Source organism: Theropithecus gelada, chromosome 15, assembly GCF_003255815.1.
Source record: "Theropithecus gelada isolate Dixy chromosome 15, Tgel_1.0, whole genome shotgun sequence".
NCBI lineage: Eukaryota > Metazoa > Chordata > Mammalia > Primates > Cercopithecidae > Theropithecus > Theropithecus gelada.
The window spans coordinates 89420770-89445356 of NC_037683.1; the positions used below are offsets into that span (position 1 = coordinate 89420770).

At 40.3% G+C, this 24587-nt stretch overlaps 1 protein-coding gene across 2 annotated transcripts in view; it reads left to right on the forward strand.

Annotated features, from left to right (window-relative positions):
* The window catches only part of PCSK5 (proprotein convertase subtilisin/kexin type 5), a 466873-nt gene that overhangs the window by 71174 nt on the left and 371112 nt on the right, over positions 1-24587 (forward strand). The gene's annotated exons all lie outside the window — the stretch shown is intronic.

The window sequence follows — 24587 nt, forward strand, 5'->3', positions numbered from 1 at the left end:
GGGAGGAGCTGGGAAGGAGCATGGGTGGTTTCTCAGAAGAAACCACCTTTGATGTGGGCCCTGAAGGGTGGATATGTCGTTCTTCCTTTAGCTCATTCAGAAAGACGTCTTCGGCTCCTGGGTCAAAAGGAGGATGTGGAGAAAGCGCTTGGCTTCAGACCAGGCCTGGCAACTCGGCAGGTGCAGATCCAGCTGGGCCAGGGGCCAGGCAATCAGCGAGCACATGGGGTGAGAGTCTTGGCAGATTCATCTGGAGCCAGCTGGATGTTGAGGGCTAGGAATGCGGTAGAGTGGCTCTTTCATAAGAATCAAAACTCTTGCATTTTGACAACTGGGTATTCGCAGCAGAACAGATAGTAGGTTTTAAATTGTGGTGCTGGAGTGTGAGCCTGGCTCCACTGTGCAGCCTAACCTTGGAAAGAGACAGACTGAAGTAGACACTCATTGTCATCTGCTCACAGAGCTCTCAGCGGAGATTTGGAAGCAGACCGAGAACCAGCATTTGTAATGGGTACACATAATTTGGCCCATCTGTACAGAGTGGCCACATCAGTGAATGTCAGGGAGCTGGGAAGACATCACACCCGAGTGGCTGGTGGAAATTGAAATGGGACCCACAGAAGCGTTGAGTGGCGGCACAGCCCCGAATGGACCTCTCCACACACCCAGAGCTGGTCCCCTCTTGCTTCATAAGACACTGTATTGGTTAATCGCATGGGTTCTGGAGTCAGATCTTGTCTGAATTCTGCTTTGCCAATCACTAGCTGTGGGAACATGGGCAAAGAACGAAACCTGAGTCCAGTTTCCTCATCCATAATAATGTCATTTACACATTGCCAACCATACTCCTAATACTGTTGTATGGATAAATTATAGCTATTATTCTTATTAACATATTTTTTATTCTCCTTTTTCTTTCTCTTTTTAATTACCATATAAAAGCAAAGTTAAAAGATCAGATTGGGCCACGGCTCAGAGGTTAGCATTTGGGGATACTTTATCCAACAAAAGAGAGAGATGGCTCTACTAACATACCACTCTGGGGAAAAATAACATAATCTTGGCTCTTCTGGGCTGCAGGCTTTGGCAGACCCATGGAAATCACAGCTTTCCTCTAAAATTATTCTCACATTTTCAATTCTAACAATTTATGGTGAAAATCTAAGGAACTTTTGTGTTTAAAATAAGCAACTTGGAAGAGTAAGAATTATAGAGCGGCGTCTTCACCTGAATCATTTTGTTGACAGTGTCTGCCACATAGAGCCTCTTGACATTTAGTTTTCCTGTGGTTTTTAGCCAACTTAAAGAGGTGTAGACTTCGTGCCAGATGTGGGTTGGGGGTAGTGTTAGAGCATTTGTTTGAGTTCATTTTTACTTTTGGTTAAAAAATAATTCAGTCGGCCGGGCACGGTGGCTCACACCTGTAATCCCAGCACTTTGGGAGGCCAAGGCAGGCAGATCACAAGGTTAGGAGTTTGAGATCAGCCTGACCAACATAGTGAAACCCTGTCTCTACTAGAAATGCAAAAATTAGCTGGGTGTGGTGGCATGCACCTGTAATCCCAGCTATTTGGGAGGCTGGGGCAGGAGAATCGCTTGAACCCAGGAGGCAGAGGTTGGAGTGAGCCGAGATTGTGCCATTGCACTCCAGCCTGGGTGACTAAGCAAGACTTCATCTCGAAAAAAATAAATAAATAAAAGAAAAATAATTCAATCACCGTATACCATGTAGTGGAAAAAGCAGAGGCTTAGGAGTGGGTTCACATCCCAGCTCTGCACATTTTATGTGGCCTTGGACACTTTGCTTAACCTTTTTGAATCTTAGTTTCTCTACCTGGAAAATGGAAATAACATCCAACCGCTTCTTTTGTTGAGAAGATTAGAAGCTATGTAAGGAGAGTATCTCTTGGTGAGCACATTTGATGATACTTTCTGCTGTATCTTTTTTTATTATTTTCCTCAAGAGAACATGCTGAATTGTATATATGGGTTTGAGAAATCACTGGCCAGAATACCAGGAAAATCTAAATTCCATACTTAGGTAGCTCAGATCATAACTGGGTGAAAGTCCGTTGGCCTGAACACCAAGTCAGGGCTCTAAAAATGTCTTATATTATAATGTTTTTCTTTTTACATTTTTTTTCCCCACTCAAGACAGTGAATATTTAATTGCTTGACTAGTGTGCTTACATTGAAAGTATTCTAGAACCCTCTTTCTGACATTATCTTAATGTTTTCAAATATTTAGCCACACCTTGAGATAAAAGCAATAAAATAAAACTTGTGTTTAGGACACAGTTGAAAAAAACATGCCAACAACACAGTGAGTTATGGGGCAGCTAGCACCACCCCACCTGCCTTCCGTAAGCCGATAGTCTGTGCTTTGCACCTGGGATGTTTGTCCTTGATACTTGATGGTTACTAGGTGTGTGTATGTTTATGTATGGGTGAGGGAATAAAGCCCATAAATGCCAATGCATGACTAATAGCAGTAGAATTTTGGTTTGATGAATGCCATTATTAATTCATGGTCCATTTCAACTTCATGTATTAATTATGTGCTCACTGCATATCTACTGTGTAGGTGTAACAAGGCTGTTTCCTTGTAGGCTCATATTCCAAATCAGCAATTTGTTTAGGAAGCCAAAAGTTTGTTTGAAATAGCATCTTATCTCTTCTTGCCGATGGCGGGGGTTGGGGGCATTAATCCATATTGGTTCAATTCCATGTCAAAGCCAAGCATCAAGGATTAGACCGTGAAATGGTGGTGGAATAGTGGTCCAGAGGCAGGCCTGAGAGGGAATAGACCTTTCCTATCACAAATAAGTTGTGATCCCACTTGGATTCATGTTCTTTACTTGTAAAATGAAGGGTTTGAACTGGAAGATCTCTTAGATCCAGCCCCAAAGGCAAAGCATCTGTGGGAGGACACAAGAGGCAGCCAAGTGAAGCAATTTGTAGGCCTTTAGTACACGCTGTATTAGGGTTCTGCAGGGACCCAGGACTAATAGGAGATATACATCTGCTGTTTATATCCTATATATGTGTATGTGTTTATGTTTGTGAGTGTGTATATATATATATATAGAGAGAGAGAGAAAGAGATACTAATTATGAGGATTGGGTTCACTTGATTACAGAAGCTGAGGGGTCCCATGATTTGCCTCTGCAAGTCAGAGACCCAGGAAAGCCAGTGGTATAATTCCAGTCTGAATCCAAAGGTCTGAGAACAGGGGAGCCACGGATGGAAATCCCAGCCCTAGGACAGAAGACCAGTGCCCCAGCTCATGCAGGCAGGCAGGAAGGGAATGCATCCTCCCTTCCTCTGCTTTTTGTTTTATTCAGGCCATCAGTGGATTGAGTGATGCCCACCCACATTGGGGATGGCAATTCATTTTACTGAGCCCACCAATTTGATGCTGATCCTATCCAGAAACACCCTCACAGTTATACCCAAAGAGAGTATTTAATCCGGGCACCCTGTGGCCTAGTCAAGTGGGCACATAAAATTAATTATCACACTGCCTATTGGTATCTTTTTTGGTAAGGCTATTTCCCCCATTCTTAGATCTATGAAGTAAAAATGAATGAATGTAGAAAGCCAGTTGTTTGCTTTTTCAGTCACTGATTCCAAAATAAGAGGGGATTCTTGGGAAGAACAATATCCTAAACTCTGCAACCGCCACCCGAGGGCTACAGATTACTAGCAGTGAAGTGGTTTGTAATAGGGAACATGGACTAAGTTCAGCAGCATGTGAGCTATCACGGACACATAATAGACAGATATGCCAGAGGGTGGATGAAAGGTATTGTAAGGTAGACAAGTTCCCTGCAAGGATCAACACACTTCAGGGTGTGTTGCTCTTAGATGCTGTGTTGACCTCTCTTGGCCCTGAGCCCTTGTGTCAACCAGTGTCTCTAGGAATCACTCCGAGGTTAACACTTCGGGTACATACTAATCTATACTGAGGCAGGGCTAGAAACAGTACTCAATACCCCACCCTGGAGGTATGTCACAAAAAGCAACAGTCTCTTCAGAAGTCAGTCTTCACAGATTGTGTATTGGTGGGGACTGGCCCAAATGCCTGTCGGATATTTCTTACAATGGTGACCGTGAAACAAAACCTCTGATAACTGTATTTTGAACAGTGTGCAGCAGCATCAAATTGGAACATGACATCATGGTTGTCAGCTGAAGTGTCTCCCCTCAACAATAACTTTTTAAGTTCTACTTACAAGTAGGTTATTTATTGGATATATTGCCCATAAGAAGAGCAACTTGTCATCCCAATCTCATGGGAATGTGCTCTTGCAAAAAGTCTCTCTTCTTGCTCTCGGGTAGCTCTCTTTTAGTGGTTTTACAGATTTCAGTGAAATTTAATGAATGGCAGGTGAACCTACCCATGTTTTCACTTCCAGGGTATCCACTTGACCTGTCATTAAACATATGTGACAATTTTGTAGCAAAGGTAGTAGTGGGATTGGAAGAGAACTATTTTCTACTAAATACCTATTATGTGCCCTGCACTTCGGCTCACAACAGAATGAGAAAAACAAATAAATTAGATAAGTTCAGTCACTTGGGCAGGGTCACATAGTATGTATTGCTTCCTAGAATTAAATCTAGAACCATCTAGTTTTGTCCATCCTATTTCTACCACAGCCTATGTTGTGAAAAGCCTTAAGCACTCTAAGTTATATCTTTAACATAAAGGAAAACTAGTTCTGCCTCTATATGGCTTTTAGTCCTTTTTTTTTTTTTTTTTTTTTTTTGGAGATGGAGTCTTGCTCTGTTGCCCAGGCTGGAGTGCAGTGGTGCGATCTCGGCTCACTGCAAGCTCCCCCTCCAGGGTTCATGCCATTCTCCTGCCTCAGCCTCCCGAGTAGCTGGGACTACAGGCGCCCACCACCACGCCCAGCTAATTTTATTTTTTGTATTTTTAGTAGAGACGGGGTTTCACGGTATTAGCCAGGATGGTCTTGATCTCCTGACCTCGTGATTCACCCGCCTCAGCCTCCCAAAGTGCTGGGAGGATTACAGGTGTGAGTCACTGTGCCCGGCCTGCCTTTTAGTCCTCTTGATCTGGGTCACAGGTAGCCTTAGTAAATAGTCTCCAAGGGGAAGGAGGTAATCCATTTCCTCTTGAGTCTTCCTCAAGAGGAAGGAACATTTCTTTCTTTCTTTTTTTTTTTTTTTTAAATAATATCAACTTTTATTTTACTTTCGGTTCAGGGAGTGAATGTGCAGGTTTGTTACATGGGTATATTTTCTGATACTGAAGCTTGGGGTATAATTGATCCCATTACCCAGGTAGTGAGCATAGTACCCAACAGTTACTTTTTCCGCCCTCTAGTAGTCCCCAGTATCTGCTGTTGCCTTCTTCATGCCCATGAGTACCTAGTGTTTAGCTCCCACTTTTAAGTGAGAACATAGCAGCATTTGGTTTTCTGTTCCTGCATTAATTTGCGTAGGATAATGTTCTCCAGCTGCATCCGTGTTGCTGCAAAGGACATGATTTCATTCTTTTTTGTGGCTTTATAGTGTTCCTTGGCATATATGTAGAGAGCAACCTTTTATAATGCAGAGCCTGGAAGCGGCTATTATGTACCTTAAGGGAACAGCTTCCACAAACAGTCCTTGAGGATTAAGCTTGGGTGCCTATTTTTTGTGTTGTTGACCCATTTCATACAATGCAGTTTCGTGGTAAGAGCATGCTGAAGCTTTCAAAAGGTTGCGTGATAGAACATTTTAGAACATGAAGGGACCAAGGGGATTCCTCTGTTGCTAAAGACATGTCATTTGGTATTATAATAACTCCTCCACTGGGCTGTGAGCATCTCCAGGGCAGGGCCCAGTCTTTTTTTTGTCTGTTTTGTTTTGAGATGGGGTTTCACTCTTGTTGCCCAGGCTGGAATGCAATGGTGTGATCTCGCTCACTGCAACCTCCACCTCCCAGGTTCAAGCGATTCTCCTGCCTCAGCCTCCCGAGTAGCTGGGATTACAGGCGTGCACCACCACGCCCAGCTAATTTTGTATTTTTAGTAGAGATGGGGTTTCTCCATGTCGGCCAGGCTGGTTTCAAACTCCTGACCTCAGGTGATCCGCCCACCTCAGCCTCCCAAAGTGTTGGGATTACAGGCGTGAGCCACCGTGCCCGGCCAGGGCCCAGCCTTTTATAGTTAACTGCCAGCAATTAATGAGTCATCTTCGCTGAACCAGGGAGTCAGAGCGATGCTGTTGGATTCACTGATACAACACTAGTGCCTAGCACAGTGCCTGGCACCTGATTGTGCTTAGTAAACGTGTGTTGAATCAAATTGACTTGAAAGCTTAGCCAGGAACAACTGTGTCTGACAAGTGTTGAGGGGTCAGTCTCAGGAACTAGCTCAACTGATGCATGGTCTTGACTGCTAGTCTGAGTATATCACAGAGTCCTGTTGTATTGCTCATGCGTTAACAGGTAAATTTATTCAGCAAACGTGTATTGCACATCTGTTATCAGCCAAGGAATCTGCCAGATGCCAGGGACACAGATATGAAAAATATAGCCTCTTCCTTCCAGAGGAATATGCTTCATGAAAAAGTCCGACAGACGGTTAAACTGCTGTTCATAGTGGTTGTGGCAGAGATAAACATAGTGTGCTCTGGAAGCACCATGGAAAGGAAGATGCCCTCACCTAGAAGGTGCAAGGGTGAAAGAATTTGCCTACTGAAGTCCACTGCAAGAGCTTGGAAGATGAAATACATGAGGGCAAGACTTTATAGAAATCCATCCAGGTTGTTAGGGATTTCAGTAAGCAAGATGGAGAAAATGAGCGTCTAAGTTAGGGTTATGTCTATGGGAATGCGGAAAAATGGTCAGATCTGATTCATCTCATAAAGACTCAAAAATTCTCCATAGTCAGTGGTAGGGACCATTTGATAAGGTGTGTGAAAACTTCGTGTGATCTGCTTTATTATAGACTTGATTACTTATCATCATAGACGTCGTTGTGTATGTTACCCACTTGCTTTTCTAAATATGGCTTTGCTGTCCTCGGAGACATTTGTGTTCACTGGAATTGCTATAGAGAAGGTCTGGAAGTCAACTTCAATGGGAAAATGTCATGGCCTGCCCTCTGTGGGGAGGGAGGCAGGTTCTGGCATCAACACAGCTGAGGATGGTTCTAGTCTTCATTCTAAGGCTACTGCTAATGACTCCATAAGAAAAAATAGTTGGAAAAATTGTTACAAACAGCAACGAATCAACTTAACATAGCTAAAATGTTTTATAAGTGATCTGGATGCCAGTTCTCAGAGGTTAATGTGATGGTCCTAATGCTGGACAAAAGTAGGTCTACAAGTTTCAGAGACTCAGTAGACTTTTACTAACTACACAGAATCTGAGAACTTTGGTGATTGTCTTCTCTTGTTTGAAGCAGAACATTTCATTCAAGAGATGACCTACTTTGGAGAGTAGGGAGGAGGGGGCCAGAACATTGATTGGCCTTACTGCTTAACTTCACTCCCTGGGTCTTGGAGGCACTTCCCTGGACCCGTAGAGTCAAATCACTGACTTCACTCAACCCCTTAAGCTTATACCTAGGGAAATTGAAACAAAGAAGTAACAGGGCTGGATAGTATAGGTCTCCAGCTTTATACTTTCTTTATGAAACGTCTACCTTCGGTATGATCCTCTGGCCAATCGAGTCTAAACTCAAGCTTGCAGTTCTTAGGCCAATAAAAGAAGCAAGCTCGTTGGTGGGTGTAGCTTGGCTCATGAACGCATCACCATGGTTGCATGGTGGATATTCCTGTGCCAAGGACTGTGTTGAGTATGTGACATGAATCAGCTCATTTACTCTTTAGATTCAGTGATCTTCGCCATTTTACATCAGAGGTTAACTTGCCTGAGGTCACCCTGCTTTGCACTGGGCAAACAAGAATTCTCAAACACAAGTTCCTTGGACTCCAGAAATCCTTTTTTTTTTTTTTTTTTTTTTTTTTTTTTTTTTTGAGATGGAGTCTCGCACTGTCACCCAGGCTGGAGTTCCAATGGTGCATTCTTGACTCACTTCAACCTCTGCTTCCTAGGTTCAAGCAATTGTCAGGTGTCAGCCTCCCAAGTGGCTGGGATTACAGTTGTGCACCACCACGCCTGGCTAATTTTGTATTTTTAGTAGTGATGGGGTTTCACCATGTTGGCCAGGCTGCTGTTGAACTCCTGACCTCAGTTGATCCACCCACCGCGGCCACCCAAAGTGCTGACATTACAGGTGTGAGCCACTGTGCCCAGCCGCAGAAACCCAATTCTTAATCAGTAATCATCATATCTTTTTTGCCTCATCTTGTTAATTCAGTCTCTTGTTATTTCAGTCTAATTCAGAGCAGCTGGATAACTAAGGATTTTAGTTACAGGTTTTTCTCTTTTCTCCTTCTTTTTCAAAATTTGGGCAATTTTCAGGCCTTGAACTTTATGTGCTCTTAAATTATAAGTCAGAAGGTGCCCTGGAGGGAAAAAGGATTTCTATCATCACTGCCAAGGCTGTGCCTAAGAATTCTTTTGCCTGTTTAGGTTTTTATTCTCTGCTCATCAGACAGTTCTCCTGTCATTTGCAGACTAAACTAATCTCAACCATTTTAAAATGCTTCCAGTTAAGTAATTGAGGGCCTCCCAAAATTCCTTGTGTGGACCGTAAAGGCTCTAGAATTATGCCATTCTCTCTCCTATTTTCTTTCTTTTTTGTCTTTATTTTATTTTATTTATTTATTTATTTTTTTGGAGACGGAGTCCTGCTCTGTCGCCCAGGCTGGAGTGCGGTGGTTGATCTCAGCCCACTGCAACCTCCACCTCCTAGGTTCAAACAATTCTCCTGCCTCAGCCTCCTGAGTAGCTGGGACTACAGGTACACACTGCCACGCCTGGTTACTTTTTTTGTATTTTAGTAGAGACGAGGTTTCACTGTGTTGCCCAGGCTGGTCTTGAACTCCTGAGCTGAGGCAATCTGCCCCCTTGGCCTCCCAAAGTGCTGGGATTACAGGCATGAGACACCACACCTGTACAGCTTAATTTTATTTTAAGTTCCAGGATACATGTGCAGGACGTGCAGGTTTTTTAATAGATAAATGTGTGCTATGGTGGTTTACTGCACCTATCAATCCATCACCTAGGTTTTAAGCCCCCCATGCATTAGCTATTTATCCTGGTGCTCCCTTCTGCTCCCACCACCACCCACCCCAACAACAGGTCTCAGTATATGTTGTTCCTCTCCCTGTGTCCATATGTTCTCATTGTTTAGCTCCCACTTACAAGTGAAAACATGCAGTGTTTGGTTTTCTGTTCCTGTGTTAGTTTGCTGAGGATAATGGCTTCCAGGTGCATCCATGTCCCTACAAAGGATATGATCTTGTTCTTTTTTATGGCTGCATAGTATTCCATGGTGTATATGTACCACATTTTCTTTATCTAGTCTATCATTGATGGGCATTTGGGTTGATTCCATGTCTTTTCTATTGGGAATAGTGCTGTAGTGAACATACACAGGTGTGTATCTTTAGAATAGAATGATTTATATTTCTTTGAGTATATACCCAGTAATGAGATTGCTGGGTCAAATGTTATATCTGACTGTAGGTCTTTGAGGAATTGCTACACTGTCTTCCACAATGGTTGAACTAATCTGCATTCCCACCAACACTGTAAAAGTGTTCCTGTTTCTCCACAGTCTCACCAGCATCTGTTGTTTCTTGACTTTTTAATGATCACCATTGTAACTGGCATGAAATGGTATCTCATTGTGGTTTTGATTTGCATTTCTATAGTGATCAGCGATGATGAACTGTTTTTCATGTTTGTTGGCAGCATAAGTGTCTTCTTTTGAGAAGTACCTGTTCATGTCCTTTGCCCACTTTTTAATGGGATTGTTTGGTTTTTTTCTTGTAAATTTGTTTAAGTTCCTTATTCCTTGTAGATTCTGAATATTAGCCCTTTGTCAGATGGATAGATTGCAAAAATTTTCTCTCATTCTGTAGGTTGCCTGTTTACTCTGATGATAGTTTCTTTTGTTGTGTAGAAGCTCTTTAGTTTAATTATAGCCCATTTGTCAATTTTTGCTTTTGTTGTGATTGCTTTTGACGTTTTCATCATGAAATCTTTGCCCATGCCTATGTCCTGAATGGTATTGCCTAGATTTTCTTCTACGGCTTTTATAGTTTTGGGTTTTACATTTAAGTCTTTAATCCATCTTGAGTTAATTTTCATATAAGGTGTAAGGAAGGGGACCAGTTCCAATTTTCTGCATATGGCTAGCCAGTTCTCCCAGCATCATTTATTAAATAGGGAATACTTTCCCCATTGCTTGCTTTTGTCAGGTTTGTTGAAGATCAGATGGTTGTAGATATGTGGTCCTATTTCTGAGATCTCTGCTCTGTTCCATTGGTCTATGTGCCTGTTTTTGTACCACTATCATGCTGTTTTGGTTACTGTAGCCTTGTAGTATTGTTTGAAGTCAGGTAGCATGATGCCTCCAGCTTTGTTCTTTTTGCTTAGGATTGTCTTGGCTACATGAGCTCTTTTATGGTTCCATATGAATTTTAAAGAAGTGTTTTCTAATTCTGTGAAGAATGTCCTTGATAGTTTAATGGGAATAGCATTGAATCTATAAATTACTTTTGGCAGTATGGCCATTTTCATGATATTGATTCTTCCTATCCATGAGCATAGAAAGTTTTTCTGTTTGTTTATGTCCTCTCTGATTTTCTTGAGCAGTGGTTTGTAGTTCTTCTTGAAGAGATCCTTTACTTCCCTTGTTGGCTATATTCCTAGGCATTTTATTCTCTTTGTAGCAATTGTGAATGGGAGTTCATTAATGATTTGGCTCTCTGCTTGTCTATTGTTGTGTATAGGAACGCTTGTGATTTTTACATATTGATTTTGTATCTTCAGACTTTGTTGAAGTTGCTTATCAGCTTAAGAAGCTTTTGGACTATCTCTCTCCTATTTTCTTTCCTCCCTCCCCCAGCTTTCAACTGTACAACTTTTAGTAAAGTGTTTGATTGGCTTCGATTAATCTCCAGGCTTTGAAATGTTGTGATAACCCAAAGAGAGAGAAAAAAGATGTGCTCCAACCTGTGCCATCAGCTGAAAAGATATTTCAGAAGGGAGTCCCTGTGCTCTGTGGAAATCCATGGGTATGGATTTACGTCATCAGGGTTCTTGTTTCAGGTCCTTTACAATCATGTGACTGGGTTAAGTCACCTAACCCCACTATGCCTCAGTCTCCCTGGTAAAAAATGGATGATTCTTCCATGGCACAGTTTGGTGGCATTAAGGAAACGATAGGTAGAAATACTTTATTTTGCATAAAACATGAAAAAATTAAATAGGTATACTTTGAAGATTATTATAACCAGTGATTTCTCTACCCACTGGAAGTCAGAGTACCTGAAAAACAACCATCACTGCCTACATTATTTACGCCTTGGCTTTGTTGCAAAACTTCATTGATCTGTCATGAACCTAGGTCCAGATGCTCCTAACTGTAAATGACATAGGATTATTTTCTTCCTCTTTCCAGACTGAGAACTTTTGAAGTAGAGCTTGCTTTTCTGCTTTCTCCTAGGTGTTTAGGCCCTGCAAAACAACGGGACCACCAATTATTCTTTGACTCAAAGAGCAGTGAATACAGTCATTCATTCTGTAAATCCCTCCGGAGCACCTACTCTGGGCAAGGCGCTAGCATAGCCACCGTGGGGACTAGAGAAACTTGGAGACCCGGCCTTGGCCTCCTGGATCTCCAGTAAATCTAGTTAGAATCCTCAGCCTCCCTCTAGCCTATAGTCTCAGTCTTTATCCTCTACTTTCCTTCACTCTGAAACTGAGCTGCTGAATATTTAATATTATACTGAACAAAATGTTTAAAGAGTAACACAGGTGCTAAAAATTTGACAGCCCTTCCTCAAGTCACTAATGCTCAGTAGGGTTGTTGGGAACTGTGCTCAAGGCCAGCTCTCATTTTAGTGCTGAGGGCCCAAATGTGCCAGGGTGGAACCCTTTTGGGGGCGGAGGGCCGAGGAGTGGATAGAGAGAACTGGTGATAGGCACCCCCCTTGGGTCCGGTAAACACATCACATGTCTGTGAACATTGACACAACAGACTCCAGGGTGAGCCATCCAAAACACACAGCGTGAAAGAAGGAAGCTTGGTGGGGGAGATTCGCTGCTCCTGGGTCTTCAGACTGAGAAAGTGTCAGGTTTGATGACAGTGATGAAAATGTGTTTTCTCTCTCCTTCTCTGAGCCTCAGCCCCAGGGCTCCTCTAATTGACTGTGGTGGGCATGGATTACGTGCTCAGGGTGAGGGAGGCCCAGTGAAGTGACTTGGCACTACTTTCTGCGACGCACATGGAGACTGCCAGGAAGCTGGGAGCTTAGGACCGACAGGAGCTCCAGCCGGTGCACTCATTTATCAGGCCTTCTTCCAAATTTTTATGTGCTATGACCTGCAAGTTTTGTCAAGCACCACCTCGCTGGAAGCCCCTACAGTGGTTTCTGAGGTGAGGGAATAGCACTCAAATTGAGAAAACATTCGGTTTGCCTCAGGCAACTGGATTTAGGGGAGAAAATGCCAATCCCTTTCCCTTTACCGAGGGATTTTGGACAGCATTTTTCCCTGAGGCCGAAAGGCATGCTTTCCCCCACCCTGACCAAAGTAGCTGTTTGCTAAATATTTCAGAGGGTGATGATGGTGTTTAAGAGCTGCCACAATTCCAGTGTTTTTGGTTGCAAAACACCCCTGCCCTTTCTGCCAAGTGTAAGGTTAGAGTTCAGGAAAAAGGAAACTATAATGAAAACCCCAAGTCAGAGACCTTCCCCCAAGGCAGTCCCTTATCATTTATCTCTGTTGTGTGTGTGTCGGGGGGGCCCATGTTGGGGGTCTTCATTCACATTCCTCCTCACCAATGACTTCATGCTACTTTTTAATTTATGTATTTTGAACTCATTTTAGGATTTACAAACGTAGGTTAACCTCAAGGGGACAGAGTACACTTATGCAGACTTCACACATTTCCGTAAAAGTTGCATATTTATCTTGTAACAACGGAAAGAAAAGACTAATTTTTACCCATCTCCCTTTGATTCATAAGGCTAGAGCTTGCCAGCATAGCAATTGGTCACCCCTTGACTTCTAAGATTTTAAATCTTGACAATGAAGAGATTGAAAGGTGCTGGAAAGATTTTAAAAACATAAAACTGAAGCTCCCAGAGTATTGAGAATGCCTCTTATTTAAAAAGAGAAAGCGCAAAATGGACGAAATGAAAACTCCTGGTACCCAGCTCTGAACTTTCACGCTCATACCATTCCCCCTCCCTCAGTTTTCCCACTGTGATCAAAACCATAGCAGTAGGAGCCATGGAAATTTAGAAACAATAGCCATTGCCATTTATATTTAAATAGCTAGGAGAAGACAGTATGTGCAATGGAGCTGAATTAGTCACAAGGGAAGAGTGTTTCTCTCCATAGAAATATAACTTTCATGACCATTGCTTATGAGTTATGGAATTAAGTGGTATGTTATATTGAGAAGCAAGATGCTGACATGCTTTTTGATATTTAGCAGATCACCCTATGTCCTCTGCTTGGAGAAATAATGAGAGCGCCCTTTCCTTTGCCAGCATTTGCCTCTTTTTTATACTAATCTCAGCTGAATTGAACAATTTCTCTACTCTGTACAAAATAAAGCTCCTCTTTGTATTCACTTGATATACAACTTGAGGGCATCCAATTTTTGCAAATACAGATCTGGGAATATCTGAAATGATTTAGGCACAGACTTGTGGGATTGGTCAAAGAACAAAAACCCATTAAGTGATTAATGCTTTGTTTTAAGGTAAAATTATCATTCTTGCAGTTATCTAAAACTTCAGCAATACTAAGAGCAGAGTGATGTAACATATATTTACTTTAAATGTTGAATAGATTTTATTACTTACATTGCCCTGGCTTTCAAATTGCTTAGAGGATGATTATTCAAAAGACAAATAAATGTAGAATGAAGTCATGCCACTGTGTTTTTAATGCAGTGATGATTTTGATCCTAGAGTGAAGCTGGAGGGAATTCTGTGTTGCCCAGTTCAATCTCTGAATTAAGACTACGTTTAATCAAATGGTGTGAATTTAACCCCAGGTGGCATTCAGACAGTAGAATTTGTTTTAGATACTTTAGAATTTGTTTCCTTTTAATACATGAGCAATTGAAATTGTTTTCAAATTTCCTCTTATTGATTACATGACATGTCCTAAAGTTTAAAATGTAAGAACCTGAAATACAAGTTAGAAAATGGAAGGTTTGGGGGTATAATCTTTCCATTCAACAAGTATTTAATGAGTTCTCATCACTGGCTTTTCCAACCCCCTGCTTCATGTTGGGCGCATACACCCAGACACCACACACACACACACACACACACACACACACACACACACACACACATCTTTTTCTCTCTTTTCCCCCCTTCTCTCTCTTTTCACATAAATTAAGTGCTTTTTACCCTCTGGAAGGCATCTTGGCATGACTAGGAATAAAGGAGCTATCCTTTTTTTTCTCCCCCAGAGGACAAATTAACTTGTCCCAAAGAACAAATATACTTGAGACAAATATAAAATAAGTGTCTTGCCTTTGAGGGATTTTAAGCAAGTTTTGAGAGCGGCAGCGTCAATGGAAAAATGAGCCCGAAGTCTTTGAAATTATCTTTCCTGGAAAGATAAAGCCAAAAAAAAAAAAATTGTCCTTACATGTTGTGAAAAACCAGTTGCTTGTGGGTATTACTACTAGCAGCCAAGATTGGTAGTCTTAAATTTAAATGTTTAAAATATTAAATACTTTATTCAATATTTATGTCATGCCGTAATATTAATATTTTTATTAAATATTAATATTTAATATAAAAATATTAAAATTCAAATGTTTAATCATACTTAATAATTAAATGTTAAAGAAATATCCCCTAATTTATCAGTTTGGCACCTTTTTTTCCACTTAGCTATGAGAGTTGATTGACAGTCATTTCTATGCTCTTGATATTTTCCCCGATGTAAGTACTTTTAAATTCATACTTCTTTTGCTGTGTGCTTTGATTATGGACTAGGCACTGACCATCGAAATGCTGGAGATGTCTTTTATTAGTCTGGGAGAATGCATCACTTAACATCGTAGATTTCATTGACTTGATTCAACCCTAGGCCTTTGCAGTTTATGAAACAACGGCTCTTATCTATTTCCAGGTTCATATGTTTGTTTATAACTGCTTTATTTGTAATTGTCAAAAATTGTAATAAACCAAACTGTTTTTTAATGGGTGGATGGATAAGCATACATACAATGAAATTTTTTTGTAACTATTATTTTAAGTTCAGGGGTACTTGTGCAGGAGGTGCAGTCTCTTACGAAGGTAAACGTGTGCCATCCATGTTGGTTTGCTGCACAGATCGTCCTTCCATCTTGGTGTTAAATCCAGCATCCATTCACTGTTCTTCCTGATACTCTCCCTCCCCCAACCCGCCACATATTCCAGGTTCCTGACCTGTGTCAGCACCTACTTTGTTCTTCTGTGTTTATCTGTTTTAATTGTACCCACTGTCTTTTTTGCTGCTGAGATTTTATCTCTTTCCTTCTGAGATTTTGTCTCTTGAGATGGAGCCATTTCCTCCAGTCTTACCAGTAAAACAGGTAAGGTGGAGGAAGTGACTCCTTCTCAAAAGGAAAAAGTATGTACAAGAGTGGGTTTCTTTTTTGTTGTTGTTGTTTTCTAAGACAGAGTCTTGCTCTGTGACCCAGGTAGGAGTGCAGTGGTGTGATCTCAGCTCACTGCAACCTCCGTGTCCTGGGTTCAAGCGATTCTCCTGCCTCATCCTCCCAAGTAGCTGGGATTACAGGTGCCTGCCACCACACCTGGCTAATTCTTTATATTTTTAGTAGAGATGGGTTTTTGCCATGTTGGCCAGGCTGGTCTCGAGCTCCTGACCTCAGGTGATCCACCCACCTCAGCCTCCCAAAGTGCTGGGATTACAGGCTTGAGCTACCGCGCCCAGCCAAGAGTGGGTTTCATGTGAGTGTCAAACAGAGAAGGGGTCAATGAAACATTAAAAACATAGAATTATATAAAGAAAGATTATATCCTTCATTAATATTTTTACATGCTGTTCATTGCTAGTAACGTAATCATCCTTGTGATACCATCTATCTGTTGTTGAAATACGAAACATTTTGTAACTTGATAGGATTAAGCCTAAATTTTTGGCTCCTTTTTTTTCACTCCCTTCTATTTAAAATTTCCCAGTTTTTCTTTTAATAAGGAGAACATTTAGACATCCCTACCAAGAAATGTATTTACCAGGTAAAACTATCCATTCACCTTACCTATTTCTTGAGGGCCTGTTGTCAAGCATTGCCTTTGGTACTAGGGATACTAAAACGTAGTTTCTTTTGCCCCAGGCCATTGGTAGAAACATGCAATAAAAACACAAGTTACTTAAGTACTATGGGAGCTTGCATTTGTGAAGCACATTATAAGTGTGTCCCTGTTAACAATACAGGTAATTCCATTTTACAAATGAGACTATAGAATACCAAGAATTTATGTGATTTGCCCAAGTGGCCGGACTAGTGATTGGTAGTTCTCTACCAAGAACTTGAGTAAAATGTTTTCCCAATTTGTTCTACACTGCCCATCTGTGGCAGAGTCTAGCCTAGCTCTGGGCACAGACGGAATCATGCTGCTATGGTAGGTGTGAAGATCACACACAGGATGTTTTTAGATATTTTAATAGCTCCAGAAAGAATTACTTTATTCTTATAAAACCTAATTTAATGTTAAATTGTTTAGCAAGATTCATCCAACAACTGATATTATTTCTTTTTTCATAGAGTTTCAGAGGTGTTAATATCCAAAATCAAAGGATTAAGTCACTGTGTCTTCTGATTCCTAGTACAGGAATGGTCTACATCTGGTGGTGCACTAAGTTGAATTCTAGGCTTCGTTTGAATGTTTCCTTTTTTTTTTTCTGAGATGGAATTTCGCTCTTGTTGCCCAGGCTGGAGTGCAATGGCACAATCTTGGCTCACTGCAATCTCTGCCTCCCGGGTTCAAGCGATTCTCCTGCCTCAGCCTCCCAAGTAGCTGGGATTACAGGCATGTGCCACCACTTCCGGCTAATTTTGTATTTTTAGTAGAGACGGGGTTTCTCCATGTTGGTCAGACTGGTCTCGAACTCCCAACCTCAGGTGATCGGCCCACCTTGGCCTCCCAAAGTGCTGGGATTACAGGTGTGAGCCACCGCGTCTGCCCTGGGACACTTTTTATCATAGAGATTATTTTATAATTTCTCTGCTATTTAGATGGCAGCATTGATTGAATCTGTGATTTTTACTCCATAATTTAGTTGAAAAGACAGATGTTCATCAAAACCCTCTTTAAAAAACAAACAAACAAACAAAACAGTTCATACTGGCTAGCATCATAAGGGTACTACCTCCAGATCTAGGCAAGAGGGTTTTTGCCTAGGACCTCATGCTTTAGAGGGCCTTGCTTGATCCCTCTTTCAGCTGAGTTTATCACCATTAGCTGAGAAGTTGGTGGAGTTGTGGGGACAAGTGCAGCGTGAGCCTGTATCCCCCTTCTAGATTATATTCCAGGTACTTAGGATCCTAGAGTAGGTTGACCAGATGACTGGGGTTCTGCTTCCATGATCTGAGTGAACTTCTTCCTTTGTCTGTCCACTGGAGGGCGAATGCAATACTGGTAGGCCTGAGAGATTACAATAGTGAACTGCAAACAAAAATACAAAGGTATACAGTCATTCTAGACGGCTTTCTCATTAGCTGGTCACATTGCCTGTAATATCTTCTTTGAGAAATCTGCACAGATGGTTTCTCGTTATTCAAAATTCTATTAAAAGATCACATCTTTCAAAGAGGCCTTTCTTGACCACCTTACTTGAAAATAGCCCCTTCCTCCGTAATCACTTTCTACCTCCTTACATTATTTACTTTTTGCATCATTTAACATTTTCATCAATAACTGTGAAAGTCAGTTGGCTGTTTTGTTCACTGCCATTATCTGGAGAGTGCCTCCCACTTAGGAGCTACTCAATAAATATTTTTACCATGAACAAAAATAAATGAAAGGGTCTTGAGGGTAGAAAGCACATTTTACTGCTTTGATAGGATATAACCATTTCTTTTTCACATTCACATTTCATCTTATCAAAACTGGGGGAAAGAAATAAGCAACAAACTAGAAAATCAGATTTTTAGAAGTAGGTACATAATAGGGGACTAGCTTAAGGGGAGAAATGTGATGTTAATTCTTTGAAAGTGAGTAATGTAATTAGAATAGTAACACTATGAGTTTTTGTATAAACAAAATATAGCAAGATTAAATTGATAACATACGTTTCTAAAATTTTGGCTTCCTTAGAGAAAGCCAACTAAATATAAAATTTTACAGCAGAGTCCAGTTTTTCAGTTTGGCCTGTATTTTCTTCGGTAACACTGTTCTGAATGTACATGCAGTGTTTATTTCACAACTTCCCTCTGAATGACCTTTCAAAAATTATATGATTTTTCACATTCATGACCAGATGTTTTCTCTAATAGAAGCATCTGATGTTTGCAGTCATCAAATAAGATTCAAAATGCCTGTTTCAAGTAAATCAAGTAGAATTCTCCATCACATCAAAAGTAAGGCTTTATTTGGTTCACAAGTAGCTTTATGAAATAAACAGAATTTAAACAATCTTGATAATTTTTTTCTTTAAAAAGGTGACAAAATGACAATGCCAGTATTTAAAAACTAATTAATGATAAGTTGCTAGATGGACCACAATTTAAAGTATGGAATATCCTTGTCTAACAAATACTTTTACTAAATTCTCTGATTTTTTTTTTTCCCTCACTGGTTAGCTTTGATGTGTTATTATTATTATTATTATTATTATTATTATTATACTTTAAGTTCTAGGGTACATGTGCATAACGTGCAGGTTTGTTACATATGTATACTTGTGCCGTGTTGGCGTGCTGCACCCATCAACTCATCAGCACCCATCAACTCGTCATTTACATCAGGTATAACTCCCAATGCAATCCCTCCCCCCTCCCCGCTCCCCATGATAGGCCCCGGTGTATGATGTTCTCCTTCCCGAGTCCAAGTGATCTCATTGTTCAGTTCCCACCTATGAGTGAGAACATGGGGTGTTTGGTTTTCTGTTCTTGTGATAGTTTGCTGAGAATGATGGTTTCCAGCTGCATCCATATCCCTACAAAGGACACAAACTCATCCTTTTTTATGGCTGCATAGTATTCCATGGTGTATATGTGCCACATTTTCTTAATCCAGTCTGTCACTGATGGACATTTGAGTTGATTCCAAGTCTTTGCTATTGTGAATAATGCCGCAATAAACGTATGTGTGCATGTGTCTTTATAGCAGCATGATTTATAATCCTTTGGGTATATCCCCAGTAATGGGATGGCTGGGTCATATGGTACTTCTAGTTCTAGATCGTTGAGGAATCGCCATACTGTTTTCCATAGTGGTTGAACTAGTCTGGAGAGGATGTGGAGAAATAGGAACACTTTTACACTGTTGGTGGGATTGTAAGCTTTGATGTTTTGATCAGAGTTTTTCGAAAATTTCTAGGATCTGTTGCCTTTGGACTTTAGAACTTCTTGGAACCGCATGTCAGTACTAAAATGTTTTCTTCAGCCCTTGCTTTCCATAGCAAAAATGTGTATGTCCATTATCCACCTAACTCATACTTAAAAACAAAACCCAAAGGGCCCTATTTCGTTTTCAAAATCAAAGAAGAAAATAGAGGGGAAGTATTTTTATGTTCTTTTCCCTAAATTGGTCAAAGCTAGTTAGTTCAAAAAAGATACAAAATATGGCAACTGTTTCATTCAAATCATAGAGTAACATATAATTTACTACACTCATTTATGAATATTAATCTCACATTTTCACAGAATGAGTTAAGATCATTGATCAACTAGAACATCGACCTCACCTGTCTGTTTTTAACAAAATGTTTATTCCTAGTCAAACCAGAGAATTAGACTCTCTAGATAAAATTTCAAAGCTGGAAGAAAGAGAGTAGAGGGCACATTTAGTCTACCTTCCCTCATTTTACAGATAAAAGAGGCCCACAAAGATTTTTGCAAGATCACAAAGGTGACTGGTAGCTAATCTAAGATAATGACCAAGCTCTTCCAAATCCAACTCCTTTTTCTTACTTTACCCAACTTTTCTTAATATTTAAGTTGTGTTGGAATATAATATAAAATCATCTAAGGCACTTTTTATGTATCTTTTTTTCTCATTAACTGCTTTTCAAAGAAATACGCTGTGATTTAGACATGTAGTCTTTTTTTTTAGCAACAGGATCTCACTCTGCCACCCAGGCAGGAGGACAGTGCCTTGATCATGGCTCACTGCAGCCTCAAACTCCTGGGCTCAAGTTATCCTCCCACCTCAGCTTCCTCAGTAGCTGGGACTACAGGCTCATGTCCCCACACCTGGCTACTTTTTTAAACATTTTTTTTTTGTTTGTTTGTAAAGATGAGAGTCTTGCTATGTTGTCCAGGCTGGTCTTGAACTCCTGGGCATAAACCATTCTCCTGCCTCGGCCTCCCAAAGTGCTGAGATTATAGGTGTGAGCCGCTGGGCCCAGGCTTAGTCATATTTGAAATTGGTTTTTGATTGTATGATAGTGTGTATAGGTAACATATTCCCATGGATCAAAAGTAACAAGATTGAAAGGGGCATACAGTAGAAGGTCTCCCTCTTATCCCTGTATCCAGTCACTAGTTTTCTGCGCAGAAAGCAACCAGTTTATCAGGTTTTTTGTGTATAATCACTTTAGAGAGATGCCAGAAATATAGTATCCCTTTAAACCATTTGTAACTTATGTTTTTTTTCCACTTTAACTGTATCATGGAGATGATTCTCTGTCAGTACATTAAGACCATTTCATTCTCTTTTATGGTTGTAGTGTACTTTACTCCATCATGCACATATGTTATCATTTATTATATTAGTCTCTATTGATACATATATTTAGGTTGCGAACAGTTTTTGGTTCTTAATGGCAGTATTTTAGTAAATAAACTCGCACATTCACATGTGTACATAGGTAGGATAAACTCCTAAAAATAGAATTACTTCTTTCACCCTTTTTAAAGGAATTGTTTAATTAACCTCCAGAGTTGTACACGTTTCCATTCCACTCACCATTATGTGACAATGAACCTTTTCCCATCCCCCCACTAACGGTATGTTATCAACCTTTAGCTGGTTTGTATCTGAAAGGTGAAAAGGGGTATCTCAGTTTGGTTTTACTTGCTTTTGTCTTAATATGCATGAGGCTAAGTGTATTTTATATAAGAATCTGATTTACCTTTTCAGAGGTTTCTCTACCCGTATCTTTGGCTGCTTTTCCTGTTGAATTGTTCTCTTATTAATTGTTGAAACTCTCTCTGTGTTAAGGAGATAGTCTTTTGTTCATAGTAGGAGCTATACACTTTTGCCCAGTTTGTCTTTTACCTTCCCTGTGATGTTTTGTGTGTGTGTGTGTGTTTTTTTTTTTTTTGGCCATGTCATTCACATTATTTTTATGTAGTTAAATTAATCAGTGTTTCTAAATCATCTTTTTGGTTTGTGTCATACTTAGATACAATCTTCCACTCTGAGATTAGTTTTAAACATCTCTCATATTTCTTATAGTACCTTTACATTTAAATATTTGATTCATTTGAAATTGATTCTGATCTAAGACGTGAGAAATGCCTTCAGCTTTACTTTTTTTTTTCCAGTTGGTGGTGGTTCCAACCAACGTGTTCCAAAACATTTATGAAGTCATTTTTTTCCCTACTTATTTAGAATAATCCCATTATCATATACTGTATTCTTACATGTTTTGAGTCAATTTCTTGACTTTCTATGCTATTACACTGGTATATCTGTAGACATTTGCTACTAGTATGTGTTTTAATTATTAGCATAATACTTTTTAATATCTAAAGGGCTGATTCCCTATCACTGCAGGATGCATTTTTAAAGCAACAGCATAATTTGTTTCCCATTTATATTTACGTAATAACTTACATGATTTATATTCATATGATCACATTTTTTCTCCTCCTGTTGCTTTCCCCATGTGTAGTATCAGAAAGCTGGTAAATTCCAATATAATGAGGTACAAGTTCAGCTGAGATTATGAGGCCGGGCTTCCCATAATTGTCAATTAATGTGTTTTGGATCTTATAAAGGAGGACATCTTTAGACAAAGGTTCTTAAGCAGCAAATGTACAATGTTTACTTGGACCAAGGTCCAAAGGGAAGAGAGTACTGTGACTAGAGGGAGGGAGTGTCCCTGAAATCATGTGGCACATGTATGTTTAAATTAACAAAGGATAGACTGACGATTTCAAAGGTCCTGTAGCTTTTACACTCTGGATTAACTGTAGTTCCTTAATGTGTTGGAAATAGAACTTTCAGAAGTTAAGCCAGTGAGGCAAAACACACAATAATTCCCTTCTCCTAGGCTGACCATAGTTTTATGAAAATGAATTTTTAAGTATCTTTTCTTTGCATGAGGCTTCTTGGCAAGAAATAAAATCTGTATAATGCATTACCTCTGGCTTTTTCCTTAAAGAGCTCAAGGATAGACATATGGATAATAGCTTAAAAATATAAATATGGTCTTTCCAGTCATAGAAACCTTCCGATCCAAGAGGTGCTTTTCCCACTTTCCAAAAAATACAGGGCTATATACACATACCCATAAGGCACCAAGGCAAAATACATGGTATTTGACGCTAAAAAAAACCCACTGAACTTTTCTTGAGTATTGCAGCCCTGTGATCAGACAGAGTGACTTGTAGTCAAATCTAGATGCCAAGTTGCTGTGTCACCTTCTAGCCAGTAAGTCCTGTAACTAAGCATTTTTGTTTGGTAAAATTATAGAAGGGATGCTGTTGGGTAAGATATTTTGTTCTATTTTGGTACCTATAGTTCATCTAGGAAAATGGCTGTCACTTGGTTTTCTCACATACTTACTTCATTTGTCTGTTTGAATGTGTGCACAGGGAGAAGTGAGTATTTATAGTGTCTTTCTAAGGAACAGTTATCCACTCCCACCCCAGGATAGACTTTCCTGATCTCTAGCAGTCTCTTTAATGAGTCCACACTGGGGGAGGCATGATACTTTCTGGTTTATGCACATATATAGGTTGGCAGTGTGGAATTTATGAACGCTTCATTAGGAAAGGCCACTGCCAATATAGGATTCGTTTTGAAAAGAGTTGTCTAAGCAGCCTTCTTTTACCAAGCATGCAAATATGAACTTGTTAACTTTATTGGGATAAGACTTACAGATAGTAATATAAGGATTACAAGTTGCATAGTCAAAATCATCATAAATAGTCTAAGTAATACAGTGATAGGGCCTGTGTCAGATGTCATTCGTGGAGGTAAAGATATTTTTATGAAGTGGAGAATTGTGGAATACTTGTTACATTTCCTTGATAAAGTGTAAGTCCTTCAAAGTTAAAAGCAATTCTTGCTCATCTTCGTATTTCTAACACAGTACCTAGCACTTGTTTGTTGAACGAATGAATGAGTGAATGAACTGCATTCCTTAGATTTTTTGAAATGAAGAGGTTAACATGTTTCCTGGAAATAGAAAATGTACATACACACCCATCGTTGCTGCTCTACTTTGATTGAGAAGGATGCCTTAGGATCCCTTCTCCTCCGGTAATCTTTTAATTGAGTAGATGAGAGAGGTTTTAAAATGTTCACTGAATGGCTGGATATGGAATTACAGCAGTGGACCACAAAGCCCGCTTCCTCCCCACTCTTTTTTTTTTTTTTTTTGAGACGGAGTCTCGCTCTGCCGCCCAGGCTGGAGTGCAGTGGCCGGATCTCAGCTCACTGCAAGCTCCGCCTCCTGGGTTTACACCATTCTCCGGCCTCAGCATCCCGAGTAGCTGGGACTACAGGCACCCGCCACCGCGCCCGGCTAGTTTTTTGTATTTTTTAGTAGAGACGGGGTTTCACCGTGTTAGCCAGGATGGTCTCGATCTCCTGACCTCGTGATCCGCCCGTCTCGGCCTCCCAAAGTGCTGGGATTACAGGCTTGAGCCACCGCGCCCGGCCTCATTTTTTAATTCCGTTGTAGAGAGGAGGGATAAATGGTGGAACAAAACATTCCAGAGCATTGTGACTAAATGAGCTATCACCAGAAGAAATCAAACAAAGGAGCATTTGGGCACAAATTGAAGAACGCCACCAGGGCTGATTCTCCATTGGAGACATCCTACTAAAACTGCAACATGCTTATTTTTGCGTTGCCATAAGGATAATCTGTTTTAAAGAAAGTGTTCGCATACATACCCCTACCACTAGGTTATAAATTCTGCATTAGACTCAAGGGTTCTGGTTACTTTGTTTAAACAAGTTTATAACTAAATATTGAGACTTTTCTCAAATAGGGCGTGTTTGAATTTGAGAGCTGGCAGGGAGCCTGTGGCTCAGGAAATTGAGT